The following is a 19,652-nucleotide window of genomic DNA, read 5'->3' on the forward strand; positions in this document are numbered from 1 at the left end:
GCTGGCCCTGCCTAATCAAAACCCTTACGTACTGTAGATGGAGATAAAGTCCCTGTCGTGCACATAAGAAATATGCTGGGGAAGACAGTCTGGGTTACTCCTGCCTCTGGCAAGGGAAAACCCATCCATGGGATTGCTTTTGCTCAGGGACCTGGGTGCACTTGGTGGGTGATGCGAAAGGATGGGTAAGTCCGGTGTGTACCTCAAGGGGATTTGATTTTGGGTGAAAATAGCCAATGAACTGAATTGTATGATGTTAATTGCTATATAATACTGTATGTCATCACTACTATGGTCGCTATATACCAAATCAGAAGTATCACAGTAAGAATCACCCAGGTTAATGAAGAATGAACTTTGATGAAACCAAGCAAAGCGCAACGATGATAGAACTGGATGAGCGCAGCGATTGTGGAACCAGAACTGGCTTCAGGATGCAACAATCCAACACCACACACCACCTCTCCTGCCCTGAAAGAATGTTATGACAGATGGAGCCCAAAGTCATGGACTAAATGAACTCAATGAACATTTTAGAGGGATGGCCCATAGAGTAAGGGAATGATATCTGTGTGTATATATAAGAAAAGACAAGAAAGGTGGTGGTGATTAATTGGAATGTATTGGAAAATGTGAGACCTAAGCATGATGTAGATGATATAGAATAAGGGGTGGATACTGTCCTGGTTTCGGCTGGGATAGCGTTCATTTTCTTCCTAATAGCTGGTATAGTGCTGTGTTTTGGATTTAGTATGAGAAGAATGTTGATAACACACTGATGTTTTAGTTGTTGCTGAGCAGTGCTTAGCTAGTCAAGGACTTTTTAGCTTTCCATGCTCTGCCATGTGTACAAGAAGCTGGGAGGGGGCACAGCCAAGACAGCTAGCCCAACTGGCCAACAGGGTATTCCATACCATATGACGTCATGCTCAGTATATAAACTAGCGGGAGTTGCCCAGGGAGCAGTGATCGCTGCTCGGGGACTGGCTGGGCATGGGTCGGCGGGTGGTGAGCAATTGCATTGTGCATCACTCATTTTGTATATTCTATCATTATTATTATTATTATTATTATTTTCCCTTCCTTTTGTGTTCTATTAAGCTGTCTTTATCTCAATCCACAAATTTTACTTTTTTTTTTTTCGATTCTCTCCCCCATCCCACTGTATGTGGGGGGGGGGGGAGTGAGCGAGCGGCTGTGTGGTGTTTGGCTGCCTGCTGTGTTAAACCACATCACAGCCCAAAACAGGCATTATTTGCGAGTTCTTACAAAATAAGGTATGTAGCTGGTCAGCATCAGCAGACAGGGAGCAGAGAGTTTGGAGTGCTGCAAAGGGCTTTGGGAAGGGCACAGAAATTCATCCAAAACTCACGATGAACTTTAACATTTAAACATTTGCTGAAGGGAGAAAGAAAAAAAGAGGATTCAATCCCCAAATGAATGGGACTAGAATGTGACCCCAAGAATGGTCATTAAGCACAGAGGCACTTTTCCACTCTGATTTAGGCACTAGAATGCAGTCAGGATGCTTGGCAGCTCTGGGCTTCTACAAGCACCTTAGCATTACATATAGATGTATATATTCTGCTGCCTTATGTCTCAGCCATAACAGGATCTTTTCTCTGCCCTGAATAAACAAAGACTGATCTTTTCCCATATAATTTCTATTTCAGTAGAAATACGGAGGTCTGGTTATTGGTCTTGACTTCAGTAAGCTGCTTTCCTCTATATACACAAAATGCTGAGCTGCTTCTGGACACAGTCTGAGCCCTGGACTCAAGATGACACAAGCAGAAGCAGGTTTGCTCAGACACGCTTTGTAGGGGGACTTCCAAGGAAACTTCAAAGAGAAGAGCAAGTGTTTTGAAGCAGCCCAGAGAGAACCCTGTAAAGCACTGACCACCACCAGCACCCATGAGGTCTGATCGTGAGAGTGAAGATGATGGGCATGGAAGTGAGATGGAGATGGCTTAGCAACTCAGCTGCACTTAGCAAGTTTAAGTAGCCAATACTTATCTTCTCCCCTCACTTACCTTCCTTAATAGTCATGCAGGGTCTTTACTTGAAGGTACAGTAGAGTTTGTTGCACTAAGCTCTCAACAAATACAGTTTAAGAAATACCACTGATGGGAATCAGAAAACAAGATGCAACAAGAAATCTTCCACACAGACTGTAAACCATGTAAAGAAAATGTACAAGTTTGTATATTGTCACAGAATATTAAAAGAAGAAAAAGTATCACAGCAATATGAGCATTAGTCAAGGTAAACATAGCTTCAATTCAAAAGTATCCTCAGAAGAGCTGCTGGTCTGGAAAATCATTACTATAAAACAGGAGGCCATGTGGACACTAACATGTGGGTCCTGACTCACCTGTTTCCCCAGATGAATGCCTAAATTTGGAGCTTCCAGACATTTAGATCTAGTTAAATATCAAGAAGTTTTGCTTATTCCTCAAACCCACAAGATTCTAGGTGACCAGACATCCTCATGTCCAAATGCCACTCTTTAGGAAGGTCTCTTTGCAGAGGCTTGTGGGAAAGGGTGTGGGGTGAGAAGCAGAACTGATTACTCTTCTCCTGCACATATCCTTTCTCTAGGACACTCTACCACCCTCTGAAGACAACCACTGGGTTTCACCTATTCAGACAGCAGAGTACCCTGACTTGGCATCTGCTGTTGCCATTCAATAACTGTTTCCTCTCCTGTGTCCATAAGTCATTGTTAAATGAGGACGTGAACAAGGTGGCTTCCTATTTCTGTCCTCCTTCATGACCCATGAACATGAATTGCTTTGATGGCTGATTCAGCCCCTTTCCAGAAATAGGTGTCCCCAGTGCTGGCCTCTCCCAGTCTCTTCCTGCCTTCTTTTAGAGCAGGACTGTGAAGGCCATGCTAGTGCTGGCACTACACGGGGAAGAGGTTGTGGGAAGCGGGTGATCTCACTGCACACGGGAAGAGGACACATAAGGAGGTTTCTTACCTTACTCCTCCCTCCTGAGGACAAGAGTGCCCAGGAGCCAGGTGAGCTTAGTCACAAGCCAGGCTCAGCCTGCTCTGCAAAACCATCTAGTGGCAGAATATATTCAATTAAAAACTGTGCAACACACACTTAGGTGCCCACAAGTTGGCTGGGACTCAGGAAGCCCCGAAGCTGGGTTTAAAAACCTGTTCTCACAGCTTGAAAGTGATGCTCTTAAACCTAGGGACAGTGTCAAATGGGGACTGATTAGCAGAACTTCGCTGATTTTGGAATGTAATTGCCTCGTATCAGTAGAGGTTAATTTCAGTTAAATAGATCATAGCGATATCCTTTGAGACTGGGTAAACTGATCTAAGATGAAGCTGCCAGTTCAGTGATTTAAAATTAGAGCAATGCTCTCCCTCCTTCAGGCCCCCCAGCATCATTCTTGCTACCACATGCTAACCCCGCTGCAATCTGATGCTGTACCCAACCAAGAATTGCTATGCTCAAGTGGGAGGCAATGAGAGCACAAGCACCACTGCTACAAAAGTCAAACAGGATTTGCTTTATTACCCCCAAGATGAACAAACACGAGGGTCCATTTCTGTGGCACTGTGATGGCCCTGTGCGCATGTACCACTGTTTCTTTGTAGACAGGGATGTGCCCTCTCTTGAGGAAAAGGAGAATTCCCCAAAGAGGGTGAAATATAACACTTGTGAGGGGGTCATTACCATCTGGAAGATAGGAATGGGCAGACAGGCACCAAAGGGCTGATAGAGGATAAGCACCTTCTGGTTTTCCCTTCATTAAAACCAGATAGCTAAAGAAAGGGAGGAAAAACCCAAACAGCACACTCAACTACCTATCACCAATTATTAATAATCCAGCTGGCTGAAAAATATCTCTTGCTCAGACTTGTGGCAAGAGAAGGACAGCTCTGGTGCCCTTCTCCACCACATCAAAGCCCACATCCTCTGCTCCTCAGGGTTTGCTCACCCCTGCCTGGCGAGGTCAGCTCTGCCCATCCACAGGCAAAATAGCAATGTGATCTGTGATCTGACCCTGTGGGCTCATCCCTTAAAACCCCAAAATTGAGTTTCAGCCAGGATAGAACAGGGCTCCTGGGCAGAATTTGGGTGGTTCCTCATTGGGACAAAAAGCCTTTTTTTTTTAAACATAGGAGCTCAGCATCCTGTATCTATGTATGCAGACACTGTACAGCAGAGATGTATCCAAATGCTTCCCAGGTATATTAGACCAATATAACACAGATCCCACTGGCTTTCATGGACCCTTTCCATTTCCTGCTGTCTCTTTATATGACAGGTCTTAAACTCTCCATAAACTCTAAGCCACATTTTAATCCAGAGCAAACAGCTCCAGTGTACCAAAGGTAAAAAGGCAGTGAGAGACTATGTCACACACAGAGCTAGGACAGGAATCAACAAATTGTCACTCACATACCACTCATATGGAGTCAATCTCTGGGTTAACACATATCCAAAAAGCCCATCCAGCTTTTTAAATGATCAATAGTAGCCCATTTTCAATGATCACAGCTAGTAGTCCACCAGCAATCCTAAATAAATCACTTCCCTTCTCCCCTTTCCCTACCTAGAACTTGTAAACCACAAGCACTTGCTTTTATGCTCTGCATCATTTTTAAGGATGTAACTTTAGCTTTCTCCATACTGATTTAATTCTGGCTCCTCAAAACTACTATTCATTTTTCTCTGCTCCACTAGTGTTTTCCTCTTTGTCCAACTTTCTTCCCTAACTACCTTTAAAATGCTCATTTTCAGATGCTTTCCTGTCATCTGGTCTCACTCAAAACTTTACTAAGTTCATCTTGAAGTCCCTTGACTCAGTTCTACTCCCATGGAGATCTGAGCAGGGAGATATATGCACTGCAGTCGGTAGAACAATATAAAACTGTTTTGAGAGAAGAGCCAGATGGAGAGAGACACATGAATCCTGGGCATATGAGGACACACTTACAGGATTGACCCTGAGGGGTTTCAAAAGAGTTAATGTTGTCACCAGACTGAAAACTCTGTTTTATGCTAGTAGCACATAGAGCTTTTCACTCTTCTGTGTGGTCGCCTGCAACTTACCAATAAGTATTTACCATGCATTTTTCACATAAGTGACCTTCATACTCTCAGTTCAGCATGCACAGTAGTGCCTTGTGCTGCAAGATGTATCTGTTGTTTAATAAAACTGTTGTTAGCAGCAATCTGAGAAATGTGTGATCATGTCCTTTCCTTGTGGCTGCTTTGTTCTGTAGAGGCTAAAGGGGATACATCTAGGATGATTGGTAAACTTTCCCCACAACTTATGTCAGAAAAGTTTAATCTGTGATCTTAATTTTACCTTATAATACTTTGGTTTTACTACTCCCTTCAGCTACAAATCAAAGTACCTGCTCCCACCAACATGAAATTTGGCCCTTCCAGTCCTATGTCATTCTAATCCCAAATGGAAGAGTTTCACAAGAGGAAGCAGCCAGAAATCTGTGCATCACATCTAAAATGATGTAACTCATAGTGGAGCTGGGCATTCCTCTTGCACCTTCAAAGCAGTCAGGGGAAAAAGGTTTTACTTTCTACAAACTGTATCAGCTGAAAAGCAGGTGCTGCTGAAGGTGTCTTTGATGGGTGTCACACTGAGAATGAAAGACAGGCTGGCCACAGGTATGGGTCATCAGCAGTGCCAGAAGCATGAACTATCAGCTACACGTAGCCCTGGGGTGTAGATTGGGTCCACTTTATTTGGACAGCTTCCCCTAGGACTAGCACTCAGAGAAGCCATTTAGCATTTGCAGAGCAGCCCAGCAAGGCACCGTGGGGCAGAATCAAGTGCCTGCTGGTAATCCTGAGAAAAGCCTGCAATGTGACGCTCCTGCCCTGCATGGCCTGGAGGAGCAACTTTCCCTGACGCCAGGGTCACATTTGCCTAAGGTGAACCCCAGTCAAACAGCGGAGCCGTGCCAACCTCAACAGGATGTTTGCTGTGTACTGTCACCTCCCAGCAGGACCTTAGTGGTGTGCAGCTGTACTGCTGTTCCTCTCTCCTAGCTATGGGTGTGCAAGCCATTAGGAGGACAAAAGACATTGTCCAAAGGCCCAGCGTTTACCCAGCAGTCCTCTGGGAGAGAGAAGGAGACACAACTCTCTGCTCTACTCTCCTTGTCCTGTTTCTGGGTACTGGAGGACTCTGACCACAGCTTATTGTGATGGAGGTGTTTGAATTCAAAGTATGAATATTTCAGAGCCTGTCTTCCCCCAGTAACATCTGTGATGGCTCTTTATCAAGTGTTGCACTTCAACGCATAACTAAACATGCTAAAATCCATGTGTACTGGTTTTAGCTAGGACAGAGTTAAATTTCTTCATAGTAGCTTGTATGGGGCTATGTTTTGGATTTATGATGAAAATAGTATTGAGAACACACTGATGTTTCAGTTACTGCTGAGCAGTGCTTACACAGTGTCAAGGCCTTTTCTGCTCCTCACATTGCCCTGACAGTGAGTAGGTTGGGGGTGCACAAGAAGTTGGGAGGGAACACAGCCAGGACAGCTGACCCCAACTGACCAAAGGGATATTCCATACCATATGATGTTGTGCTCAGCAATAAAACGGGTGTGGAAGTTGGTGGGGGGGCCACTGCTCGGGGACTGGCTGGGCATCAGTCAGTTGGTGGTGAGCAATTGTTTTCTTTTGCATCGCTTGTTTTTCTTGGGTTTTATTTTCCTCTCTCTTTGTTGTTTTTTTTCCTTACAATTTTTTTTTTTAAATTTCTTTTTAGTTATTAAAATGTCTTTATCTCAACCCACGAGTTTTTCTCACTTTTACTCTTCTGATTCTCCCCCCCATCCCACTGCGGGCGAGTGAGCGAGCGGCTGTGTGGTGCTTAGTTGCCGGCCACGACACGATGAGGCAACAGATCACACATTTCTGAGATGTTCAAAGGGAAAACGTGATGTCCACTCACTTGAACTAGGCAGTCTAAGCACATGCACAAGAGAAGGGATGAGGACATTAAAGAGTTAATACAGACCAGTTAGGATACTATTTTTGGACTGCCCTCTGTGAAGAGACAGCAGATTTTCCCAGCACATCAGTGACCTTCTCTTGCCCACACATATCTAAGCACGCTCATGAGAGTTATCGCTGGAGCCTTTAAAAAGCCCATATACCCAAACATGACATGGAAGATGGGACACTAAAAGGACGGGGTGAAGGATTTTGTTAACTGATTCATCACTAACACCATTTTGGCATGTATTAGTGACACAAGATAATAAAATTTGCACAGCACTGTTTTATATCAGAAGAATTTACTGTTTGGGAAAGCTGCCATGAGAACAGCTCTGAAGAGTCCTGCTCATGAGAGTGGTGCCCACAGGTGCGGTGCAGGAGCCCGGCCCCAGCCCCAGCCCGGCAGCTCGCCCAGGCTCACCATAGGCAGGGTTGTTGTCCGAAAAGCGGATTCGTGCCCGGCGTGCAAGTAACCAATTCCACACGCTCAGGAGAGATATTGTTTTATTCAGGCCTGGGTGCTCGGTGGACTTGCCACAAATCAAGCACACCTGGTCTAGTCACCTTTCTGTTTATATCCATGCTTCTCATACATATTTTAAGTTTCTCTTTTACATATTCATTACATTTCCGAGAACTAATTATAATATTACATCATTTTAAACACATGCGCACTAAAGCCTTTAGGGTCTTCTTGAGGGTCTCGGGTGGTCTCTGGTGGTCGTTAAGGTAGTGAACTCTTCATGAACTTATTTCCTCTTTACCTTATAGGGTCGCAATTTGTCCCTGAGCCATGCTTGGACCACGTTTGTTTATAGTTTCCAAGGTTATTCTTCACTAGAGCCTAACGATGCTTCCAGGATACACAATTTAGACTAGTTACAATTCTACACACCTGCAAACACAACATCTGCTAGTTACCTAACTTCTAAGCAACAAGTCTTCACTGTTTAGAATTACAGAAGCAAACAGTAAAATTACAGAACCAAGCAGTATGGAATAGTAGATACTGTACCTACTACATCAATTCCCCCCTTTGAGACTTATGATGTTGAGCATCATGAGTCTCACATCATTTACTTATAAGCATTTGGTCTACAAAAAGACATACATTAAATCATACAACAAATAATTATAACTAAGGTAATGATCAGTATTGCAAATAAGAACAATTGTCTATGCTAATTTAAATTTAGAATTTCTATCTTATTTTGGCAATAGAAATTAGGATTCAGCTTTACTGATCGTCATAATTAATATCAACAGGCTTTATATCTTCTACTCCTAAAACTACAATTTCTTAATTAATTTGTTTTTTTTTTCTAACAATAAATATTTTAAATATCACAAATAATTTAACAACATCTCTGATAACTCATCAAGTACGCCTTAAAGTTAATTTCAATGGTCCCTTAGGTATAGATGTCCACAGTTTAGGATATGGTTTTTTTTTTATTCTGGTGTAACATTTTTCTCCTATTACATGCATTTGTTTAGATCTTCCTGTTAGATTAAGGATCATAAGGTTTACCATACAAAATTTCAAATAAACTTACTTTTTCTCTAACTCTCGGGGTCACCCTAATTCTTAACAAGGCAAATGGTAAAGCTTCAATCTATTTCCACTGAGCTTCTGGATATATTTTAGGAATTTGTTTCTTTAATATTTGGTTCCTCACATTTTTAATAACCTCCGCTACAAAATGTGGGCCTCTATCAGAGGACATTCCTAAAGGGACTCCAAACCTTGAAATTATTTCTTTCAACAAATGTTTCACAACCTCTTTTGCCTTGTTGGTTCGACACGGGAAAGCTTCCGGCCATCCAGAGAAGGTATCTACCAATACCAATAGATATCGGTATTGGTTACATCGCGGTAACTCTGAAAAATCTATTTGCCAATATTCACCGGGAGTTATGCTTTTCTTTACCTCTCCAGGAGGGGGTCGGATTTGTATTGTTCCTAAGATTCCACTATTGTCTTTGCTCCCATATGTGTTTCAGCATGGGTTTTGACCATTAATTTCTTCATAATTTCAGGGGTTACTATACATTGTCCATGTGAAGTTATCCACCATCCTTGATCATTCTTCTTACAATGTAATAGCATAGCTAATTTATTTTCTTTCTCACTATAATTTGGGGATTCCACCTGAATTTCTTTTGATGGAATTAAAACATAAATCATAGTATTTAATGCTACACATTTAGCAGCCTCATCTGCTTTTCGATTTCCTTGTATTACTTTTGAGTCCCCTTTTTGATGAGCTTTACAATGAATCACCGCAACTTCTTTAGGTTTCTGTACTGCTTCCAACAAATTCAAAATCTCTGTTCCATATTTTATAGGGGTACTGCTAGCAGACAAAAGTCCTCGTTCCTTCCATATTGCTCCATGAGCATGCACAACTCCAAAAGCATATTTAGAATCTGTATAGATGTTGACTCTTTTACCTTTAGCCAAATTTAAGGTTTTTGTCAGGGTTATAATTTTTGCCTTCTGGGCGGATGTATTTGGAGGTAATGCTTTTATTTCTCAATCCTCAGTTAAAGTTACCACGGCATAGCCAGCCCTTCTTTCTCTTTTTACAACAAAGCTGCTTCCATCAGTAAATAATTCTTCATCCGCAGTTTGGAGAGGGACATCTTTCAGATCTGGCCTGCTGGCATATACCTGTTCAATGACTTGTAAACAATCATGGTTAAGATCACTCTCTTTTTCACTTGGCATTAAAGAGGCAGGATTTTCTTCAGGGCCTTTGGTTGCCTCATACAATGGTTTTGCCATCAAACTATAATTTGGAATCTAAAGGCGACACCATCCACCCATTCCTAGAAATCCTCTGAACTCTCTTTTGGATTGAGGGGGTGCCATCCTGCAAATGGCTTCTTTTCTACCATTTCCCAATCTTCGCTGTCCTTGGGAAATCTCAAACCCCAAATAAATTACAGTTTGTTTTGCAATTTGTGCTTTCTTCTCTGACACCCTATACCCGGCCATTCCCAAAAAGTTTAGGAGGCTAACAGTCTTTTCTTTGCAGATCTCAATAGTATCTGCTCCCAATAGGATGTCATCAACATACTGAAGGAGGGTGATTTGATCTTCCTTACCAGACCACTGTTCCAGTTCCTCAGAGCTGCCTCAAAGATGGTTGGGCTATTTTTAAACCCTTGTGGCAGCACGGTCCAGCAGAGCTGAGTCCTCCTCCCAGTCGATGGATCTTCCCATTCAAAAGCAAAAATCTTTTGGCTGTTTTCTTCCAGAGGTATACAAAAGAAAGCATCTTTCAGATCTATAACAGAGAAATATGCATTTGATTCATTGATAGTTGTTAACAGCGTATATGGATTAGGGACTATTGGATGAATGTCCACCACTAACTGGTTTATCGCTCTTAAATCTTGAACCAGCCTATATCCTTGGTTATGTGGCTTTTTCACTGGAAGGACAGGAGTATTATAATCAGATTGACATTCTCTTAAAAGTCCGTATTTAAGAAAATTATTTATTATTGGTTCCAAACCTTTTCTGGCTTCTATACTAATAGGATATTGTTTCTTTCTTACCGGTCGAACTCCTGTTTTCAATTCAACTTTTACCAGTTCCACATTTTTCGCTCTTCCTGGTTTCTCTGTTGCCCAAGCAAAAGGGTAAACTGCATCTTTAATCTCTTCTGGAATTTCTTCAGATTCATCTGTGTTTGTCTGTAATAAATAAACTCGGGCTTGCCAGGCATTAGCTTCAGGAAAATGAACTTGGATTCTTCCTTTTTTAAAGTTGATTTGTGCTCCCAATTTATTCAATAAATCCCGTCCTAAGAGATGCATGGTGCATTCCGGTATATATAAAAATTCATGCATCAATGTTTTTCCTCCAATTTTACATTTTAAAGATTTCAAAAAAGGCCTTACCTCCTTCTTTCCCATGACCCCAACAATAGATACATTAAATTTACTCATTGGTCCTTTACATGTATTTATAACAGAATATTTTGCTCCAGTATCTACTAAAAAATCAACTACTTCATCTCCCAGCTTTACTGGAACCAGGGGCTCAGCTGGGAAAATATCGTTTTCTACCCCCAGTCCCCATCATTCAGAATCTCCTCCCATCATAAGTAAATCAGCTTCAGGTGGTATCTGCTGTGACTGAGTCACGACTGCTCCTTTGTTCTCTGGACACTCACTCTTCCAGTGTCCCTGTTTCTTGCATACAGCACATTGATTAAATCCTAATGGGGTATATTGTTTAAACATATCTCTACCTCCTCTACCTTTTCCTCTCAAATACCCTCTACCTCTACCTCTCAAATATCTTCTACCTTTTCCTCCAGCTAATCCTTGGGCATTTATAAAAGCAGCTGCTAGAATAGCAGCTTTTTGTTTCCTGTCTTTTATTTTTTCTTTTTCCTGATTTTTCTTTTCCTCCTCTTCCCTATTGTTATACACCTTATAAGCAATTTCAATTAACTGTGGTATAGTCATTCCTGTAATCCCATCCACTTTCTGCAATTTCTTTTGAATATCTGGAGCAGCTTGCCCTACAAACAAAGTAGTAAATATTGCTCTATTCTCATCACTCTCAGGATCTAAGTCTGTCCATTTCCTAGCTGCCTCACATAATCGTCCATAAAAGGTGGATGGGTCCTCTGTTTTTCCTTGAATTATTTGAGTCAATTTCGCCAAATTCTTTGGGTGGGATATTCCATTCTTTACTCCATACAAAATTAATTGTTGATACTGTTTAATCATCAATTTCCCATCATTACTATTAGGATTCCAATTTGGGTCTTGAGTTGGCATAAAATGAGCAGGACCTTCTCTTGCATTTATTCTCTCATTTTCCATATTTGCTTTTTCTAATATTACCCTCTTTTCTTCAGGAGTAAACAAATTATTCAAAAGAATTTTAATATCTTGCCAATTTGGATTATGATTTTCAATAATTGTTTGAAAAGGTCTATACTCCTTTTCAGAATTCTTTCTATATGATCCTGCTAATTCTTTCCAATTCATTAAATCAGAAGTTGTAAATGGTACTTTCACAAATACTGGCTCCCCCCTTGGGCCCACTGCCTGGCGAAGGGGTGCTAACAATACAGACCCTTGCTGGGTTCTAGTCCTGCCAGCTATCGGACTAAAAGTATTGCTTCTTCTTGCTTCGGTTTCAGAAGTTTCATTTTTACTTGGTGGTACTAACATTTGTGTATCCTCCTCTTCTTCTCCTAGTTTTAAACACCATTTTCTTATGCTACAAGCAGAACAACAATGCACTTTTGGTTCCTTATTTTCCATCATCATCATCATCATTACATTAGAATCTGAATCTAAAAGTTTACATTTTTTCCAAATTTCATGATCATTGCTCAAAGAAAAAAAAAACAAATTACATAAGGTACCTCATAACATTATTTGTAAAATAGTATTATATTGCAAGGTTCCCAATTCTGGCCATTTTTCCTCATCTTCTAATTTATACATTGGCCACCATTTAGTACAATATTCAATTAATTTATCCTTTCTCAAAGGATTACCCCCAAATTTTCCCCAATGTTTAATGATGCATCCTAAGGGGGAACAAGGTGTTACTTTTGATGGTTGAGCTCCCATATCTTTACCAAAAAAGAACGTTCTTAACCACAACTTCATATACTCCAGTCGTCACTGTCAAACGCATATGAATATACCGGTTTACCCCTGGCGCCTACAACTTCATATACTCCAGTCGTCACTGTCAAACGCATATGAATATACCGGTTTACCCCTGGCGCCTACAACTTCATATACTCCAGTCGTCACTGTCAAACGCATATGAATATACCGGTTTACCCCTGGCGCCTACAACTTCATATACTCCAGTCGTCACTGTCAAACGCATATGAATATACCTCTTTACCTGTGGCCACAATTCCTTACCAAATACATGCACAATTTTATACCCCAGAACAATATCTCATTTACCTTAGCGTTGCACCGTTGAGTCGCTCATCTGCTCTGGTTGGGGAGGATACTCATGGAGTCCCTGATCAAAAGGTCGGTGCGCGCTGGAGTCCGGAGAGCAGAGTCTCCCCACCGAGAGCCGGCGAGTCAATCCGGGCAAGGCTTCACAGCAGTCCCATCTGGGTCGCCAAAAACTGTTGTCCGAAAAGCGGATTCGTGCCTGGCGTGCAAGTAACCAATTCCACACGCTCAGGAGAGATATTGTTTTATTCAGGCCTGGGTGCTCGGTGGACTTGCCACAAATCAAGCACACCTGGTCTAATCACCTTTCTGTTTATATCCATGCTTCTCATACATATTTTAAGTTTCTCTTTTACATATTCATTACATTTCCGAGAACTAATTATAATATTACATCATTTTAAACACATGCGCACTAAAGCCTTTAGGGTCTTCTTGAGGGTCTCGGGTGGTCTCTGGTGGTCGTTAAGGTAGTGAACTCTTCATGAACTTATTTCCTCTTTACCTTATAGGGTCGCAATTTGTCCCTGAGCCATGCTTGGACCACGTTTGTTTATAGTTTCCAAGGTTATTCTTCACTAGAGCCTAACAATGCTTCCAGGATACACAATTTAGACTAGTTACAATTCTACACACCTGCAAACACAACACCTGCTAGTTACCTAACTTCTAAGCAACAAGTCTTCATTGTTTAGAATTACAGAAGCGAACAGTAAAATTACAGAAGCAAGCAGTATGGAACAGTAGATACTGTACCTACTACATCAGGGTGATGGCTGCCTCCTGCCTCTACCGGGCGCAGGCAGTGTCCCGCGAGTAACAAACGAGGTGCTGCTTTTGAGGAACAGGCTGGGATCAACCGCTGGGTTAATAATTTAGTAACTAATGTAATTGTCCAAGTACTATCGGACATGAATGATTTTCAGTCGTTACCCAAATTGTGATGGTTCCAGTTGAAAAAGTCCTGGGTCCCATCACAGCAAAGAGCGGTGACTCACATCAGCTCTCCACGGAGCAGGGACAACTGATGGGAGTTTACCACAGGATGACATTTTCAAATGTGTCTACGCTATTTCAGAGACTAATGTAAGAAAAACCTGGCCCCAGTTAGTCTGTATTTCCAGAGATCATCATTCAAGATCAGTTTAGCAGGTTTCAATTCTGTTTCTACAGGATTTAAGCAGTATCATCCAGCAGCCCCTCTGAATGCAAATAGCCCTTTAAAAGATTTGAAGATTTACTTGTTTACAGAAAAACAATTCTTCCATTGCAAAATTCTGCATACTGAGTAAATCACATCGTTTGGTGATTCATTTTGCAATTTGTCAGGATAATGGATACAAAAGACTTACAGCTGATCACATGCCTGAAGCTTCTCCGCAACCCACAGTGGGTGGCAGCAGAGGCCCGGCAGACGGGGCAGAAGCAGCCTGAGTCACAGAGATGTTTATCTAGTGTCCTGGTTCCGGCTGGGACAGGGTTAACTTTCTTCCCAGTAGCTTGGGGGTGTGCTGTGTTTTGGGTTCGGTGTGAAAGGAGCGTTGATGGCCCATTGATGCTTTGGCTGTTGCTGGGTGATGCTTGCACCGGGAGGGGGGAGCGCAGCCGGGGTGGTGGACCCAGCTAGCCAATGGGGTATTCTATACCATGTGACATAATGTTCAGTATAAAAACCAGGTGTGTGTGTGTGGGGGGGGCCTCGCCCCCCGTTCGTGACACGTGGTTGGTGAGCGGTTGTGTTGTGCATTGCCTGCTTTGTGTATTCTGTTATTGTTGTTGTTCTCATTGTTATTATTACTGTTCTACTTTGTTTTATTTCAATTATTAAACTGTTTTTATCTCAACCCGGGAGCTTTCCTACTTGTGCCCTCCCGATTCTCTCCCCCATCCCACCGAGGGGGGGGTGATCGAGCGGTTGCGTGGGGTTTATTTGCTGGCTGGGGTTAAACCACGACAGTCCTTTTTGGCGCCCAACGTGGGGCAGCGAAGGGTTGAGATAACGACAGATTATTTAGAGCATATTAAGGAATTTGTATCTGGTAACATATTAATTTGTTCTGCACCATGTTCTTGTTTTTACTGTACCTGTTAAAGATTGGAGTTGGGCTTTGTAGTCTGTTGTGCTCTGCCGTGATTAATGATGTTTTGCCTGGGAGATTTGATACTAAAATGCTGGCATTGGGGGTTATTTGGTATTTGGGATTTGTAATGAAGCCGTTTCTCCATTTCGGGGACCACCTCATGGAGACCATTAGCAATTATACCTTTTCCTTTGAGAGATTTTTTATGGAGGAAATAGAGAATGGCACCCTCGCTACCTTTCTCTATGATGTCATCTCCTTTGTTAAAATAACTTGCCAGTACCTTGAACATCCCTGGGTAGATAAGATACATCTATTGGTACTCCTTGGGAATATTGTTGCGGTTTTCTCCAAGGTTAGTAAGCAATTCAAGAATGTCATCCAGAGATCTGCCCCAAGGCTGGATAGTTATGAGTGTCAGGGCGAGTGGGATAGCATGGGCAAATGCCTAGGATGGTGGGCACCCCCAGTGTTCTGGAACATAACCCCTGAACAAGTGCAGAACCCTGAAAAATTAGTAGAATATTTGGAAAAAGTATGCCATCACCCTGGCCATTCTAGGGAGACGCAAACCACTACAATGTGCTGGGGCCTGGACCACGCCTACCGAGCCCTGTTTAACACCACTCAAAACCCCCAAGGGGAAGGAAAGGTCTCTGCAGCTGATGACAAAGCAACAGGCCCTGTGTCTACCCCACCCGCCACGACAAGCACAGCAGCTCCCTCACCCCCCAAGACAGGCAGGGCAGCTACTCCTCCCCCTGCGACAGAGAACCAACCCCTGCCGGTATCAGTCGCCCCTATACAAAAAAGAAAATGCACAAGAAAATCAGCTCGTTTAGTAAGGAATGAAGATGAACCAGGGCCATCACGAGAACAGGAGGAGGAGGAGGCAGAACCCGTAAATGAGACGGTAACCACCCAATCCCTATCCCTGAGTGAGCTGCGAGATATGCAAAAAGACTTCAGCCGTCGTCCAGGCGAGCACATTGTCACCTGGTTGCTCCGATGCTGGGATAACGGGGCCAGTACCCTGGAATTAGAGGGTAGGGAAGCCAAGCAGCTGGGATCCCTTTCTAGGGAAGGGGGCATTGACAAAGCAATTGGACAAGGGGCACAAGTCCTCAGCCTCTGGAGGCGACTGCTGTCAGGCGTGAAGGAAAGGTATCCCTTCAAGGAAGATGTTATATGCCACCCAGGCAAGTGGACCACCATGGAGAGAGGTATCCAGTACCTGAGGGAATTAGCCGTGATGGAGGTGATTTATGATGACCTGAACAATGAGCAGTTACCCAAAGATCCAGATGAAGTCAAATGCACCCGACCCACGTGGTGGAAGTTTGTACGGTGCACACCAGCATCACATGCAAACTCATTGGCAATAATGACCTGGAGAGATGGAGAGGAACAAAAAGTAGATGAACTGGCTGGCCAACTCCGGCAATACGAAGAAAGTCTCTCTTCCTCCCTACAGGCCTGTGTCTCTGCTGTGGAGAAACTGTCTCAGGAGGTCCAGCAACTCAAAGAGGATATGTCCTAATCCCCACCTGCACGGGCCAGCGTCTCAGCCATTAGGAGCAAGCGCCCCTCTGCTCAAGAGAGGAGATATCGTGGGTACACACCCCGGGGCACCCTGTGGTTTTACCTGCGTGACCACGGAGAGGACATGAGGAAGTGGGATGGAAAACCTACCTCAGTCCTACAGGCACGGGTACATGAGCTGCAAGGAAAACTACCACAAAAGGGGGTCCTTCCAGGAAAACTGCTGCTCCTGTCTCCAGTGAGCAGTTCCCCAGACAGAGTAGAAGGGCTGATTCCACTTCCGACCTTAATAAAGGGACTTCTGATTCATACTTACAAGAAGTGGATAGCGAATATGATGACCAGGACTAGAGGGACCCTGCCTCCAGCCAGGTGGAGGAAAGGGACAACCGGGTTTACTGGACTGTGTGGATTCGATGGCCTGGCACATCAGACCCACAGGAGTATAAGGCTCTCGTAGACACCGGTGCACAGTGTACCCTGATGCCATCAAACTATAAAGGGGCAGAACCCATTTGTATTTCTGGAGTGACAGGGGGATCCCAAGAGTTAACTGTATTGGAGGCCGAAGTGAGCCTAACCGGGAACGAGTGGCAGAAGCACCCCATTGTGACTGGCCCAGAGGCTCCGTGCATCCTTGGCATAGACTACCTCAGGAGAGGGTATTTCAAGGACCCAAAAGGGTACCGGTGGGCTTTTGGTATAGCTGCCCTGGAGACGGAGGAAATTAAACAGCTGTCCACCTTGCCAGGTCTCTCGGAGGACCCTTCTGTTGTGGGGTTGCTGAGGGTCGAAGAACAGCAGGTACCAATCACTACCACAACAGTGCACCGGCAGCAATATCGCACCAACCGAGGCTCCCTGATTCCCATCCATGAGCTGATTCGTCGACTGGAGAGCCAAGGAGTGATCAGCAAGACTCGCTCACCCTTTAACAGTCCCATATGGCCAGTGCAAAAGTCCAATGGAGAGTGGAGACTAACAGTAGACTATTGTGGCCTGAACGAAGTCACGCCGCCACTGAGTGCTGCCGTGCCGGACATGCTGGAACTTCAATACGAACTGGAGTCAAAGGCAGCCAAGTGGTACGCCACAATGGATATCGCTAATGCGTTCTTCTCCATCCCTTTGGCGGCAGAGTGCAGGCCACAGTTTGCTTTCACTTGGAGGGGCGTCCAGTACACCTGGAACCGACTGCCCCAGGGGTGGAAACACAGCCCTACCATTTGCCATGTACTTATCCACACACCACTGGAACAGGGTGAGGCTCCAGAACACCTGCAATACATTGATGACATCATTGTATGGGGCAGCACAGCAGAAGAAGTTTTCGAGAAAGAGGAGAGAATAGTCCAAATCCTTCTGAAGGCCGGCTTTGCAATAAAACACAGTAAGGTCAAGGGACCTGCGCAGCAGATCCAGTTTTTAGGAATAAAATGGCAAGATGGATGTCGTCAGATCCCAATGGATGTGATCAACAAAATAACAGCCATGTCCCCACCAACTAGCAAAAAGGAAACGCAAGCTTTCTTAGGCGTTGTCGGTTTTTGGAGAATGCATATTCCAAATTACAGTCAGATCGTAAGCCCTCTCTATCACGTGACCAGGAAGAAGAACGACTTCAGATGGGGCCCTGAGCAACAACAAGCCTTTGAACAAATTAAAGGGGAGATAGTTCAGGCAGTAGCCCTTGGGCCAGTCCGGGCAGGACAAGATGTAAAGAATGTGCTCTACACCACAGCCAGGGAGAATGGCCCTACCTGGAGCCTCTGGCAGAAAGCACCAGGGGAGACTTGAGGTTGACCCTTCGGGTTCTGGAGTCGGGGATACAGAGGATCCGAGGCCCGCTACACTCCAACTGAGAAGGAGATATTGGCAGCATATGAAGGGGTTCGAGCTGCTTCGGAAGTGGTTGGTACTGAAGCACAGCTCCTCCTGGCACCCCGACTACCCGTGCTGGGCTGGATGTTCAAAGGGAGGGTCCCCTCTACACATCATGCAACCGATGCTACGTGGAGTAAGTGGGTCGCACTGATCACACAACGGGCCCGAATAGGAAACCCCAGTCGCCCAGGAATCTTGGAAGTGATCACGGACTGGCCAGAAGGCAAAGATTTTGGAATATCCCCAGAGGAGGAGATGACACGTGCTGAAGAGGCCCCACCATACAACAAACTACCAGAAAACAAGAAGCAATATGCCCTGTTCACTGATGGCTCCTGTCGTCTTGTGGGAAAACATCGGAGGTGGAAGGCTGCTGTATGGAGTCCTATATGCCAAGTTGCAGAAACTGCTGAAGGAGAAGGTGAATCGAGTCAGTTTGCAGAGGTGAAAGCCATCCAGCTGGCCTTGGACATTGCCGAACGAGAAAAATGGCCAGTACTTTATCTCTATACTGACTCATGGATGGTGGCAAATGCCCTGTGGGGGTGGTTGCAGCAGTGGAAGCAGAACAACTGGCAGCGCAGAGGTAAACCCATCTGGGCTGCCGCACTGTGGCAAGATATTGCTGCCCAGGTAGAGAACCTGACTGTAAAAGTACTTCACATAGATGCTCATGTACGAGTCGGGCCCCTGAAGAGCACCAAAACAACCAGCACGTGGACCAGGCTGCCAATATCGAAGTAGCTCAGGTAGATCTGGACTGGCAACATAAAGGTGAATTATTTATAGCTCAGTGGGCCCATGACGCCTCAGGCCACCAAGGAAGAGATGCAACATACAGATGGGCTCGTGATCGAGGAGTGGACTTGACCATGGATGCTATTGCACAAGTTATCCACGAATGTGAAACATGCGCTGCCATCAAGCAAGCCAAGCGAGTAAAGCCTCTTTGGTATGGAGGACGATGGCTGAAATATAAATATGGGGAGGCTTGGCAGATTGATTATATCACACTCCCACAAACCCGACAGGGCAAGCGCTATGTGCTCACCATGGTGGAAGCAACCACCGGATGGCTGGAAACATATCCTGTGCCCCATGCCACCGCCAGGAACACCATCCTGGGCCTTGAAAAGCAAGTCCTATGGCGACATGGCACCCCAGAAAGAATTGAGTC

Source organism: Calonectris borealis, chromosome W, assembly GCF_964195595.1.
Source record: "Calonectris borealis chromosome W, bCalBor7.hap1.2, whole genome shotgun sequence".
In the NCBI taxonomy this organism is placed as follows: domain Eukaryota; kingdom Metazoa; phylum Chordata; class Aves; order Procellariiformes; family Procellariidae; genus Calonectris; species Calonectris borealis.